Consider the following 924-nt stretch of genomic DNA (forward strand, 5'->3'; position numbering starts at 1 on the left):
GACCCGCTGGTTGGATTGGACGCACTTGCGCTTGAAGAGCTCGAATGCGTCAGGAAATTCTTGGCTTCTTTAAAATTTGCAATTGCGTTCGCAGCGTGAAATTTCGAATCCGGGGATTTCGACGGTGTCGGCGGAGATTTTGACGCATCCGGGGTAGAGTAGGTCCCCGTCGCGATGATCTCCAGCAGCGCGTGCAAGATCAGAGCGCACTCTTTATCCAGACAGTCCGCAAAGTGGCAAAGCAGTGTGCTAGCCAGTCGCATGCCGCGTACTAGCAACGGGAAGAACGGACCAATAGCGCCGTTCGTGTTGCTGCTGGTGATGGACGAGTTGGTCGGTCCCATGATCCCTGAGCCTACAGAGCCGCCGTGCTTGTCGTTGCAGCCCATCTCCAACACTGACTGCACCAACGGGGTCATTTGCTGCTTTAGCACTGCCTTAAACTCGATATCCAGGCGAAACAACCCATAGTGGGACGCTAGCACCGTCTCCAGCAGCTCCACGCCCAGAGCAGCACTCATGGGCGACACAGTTGTGCGTTTCAGCCACATACCGTTCTCCTCTCGGCTCATAAAGCACAACTCCTGGAACAATAAAACCCCAACGTGTTTGGCCTCTGGACTGGAATCCACTTTCCCAAATGCCAGCGACACCAACTGCCGGATCGTCATGGCCGCTGTGTTGCCCACCATGGAGCTGGCACTGCTGCTCGAAGCGTGCAGGTGGATACAGATCCACACGGCCTGCATGACCATATCCTCATTGCCCACGAGCTCGCTGTCTGCAATTTTAAAACCCACAGTTGCGACGGATTAAACCCAGCTAAACTAATAATCATCTCAAAAATAAACCCGTCCTGACCTGGCGCTGGGGTCGGAGTCTGGCCGTCCTGCGCCGTTCTTACTTGCTTCTTTGCCTTCTCTT

This window comes from Phytophthora infestans, genomic scaffold, assembly GCF_000142945.1.
Source record: "Phytophthora infestans T30-4 supercont1.14 genomic scaffold, whole genome shotgun sequence".
Lineage (NCBI taxonomy): Eukaryota > Oomycota > Peronosporomycetes > Peronosporales > Peronosporaceae > Phytophthora > Phytophthora infestans.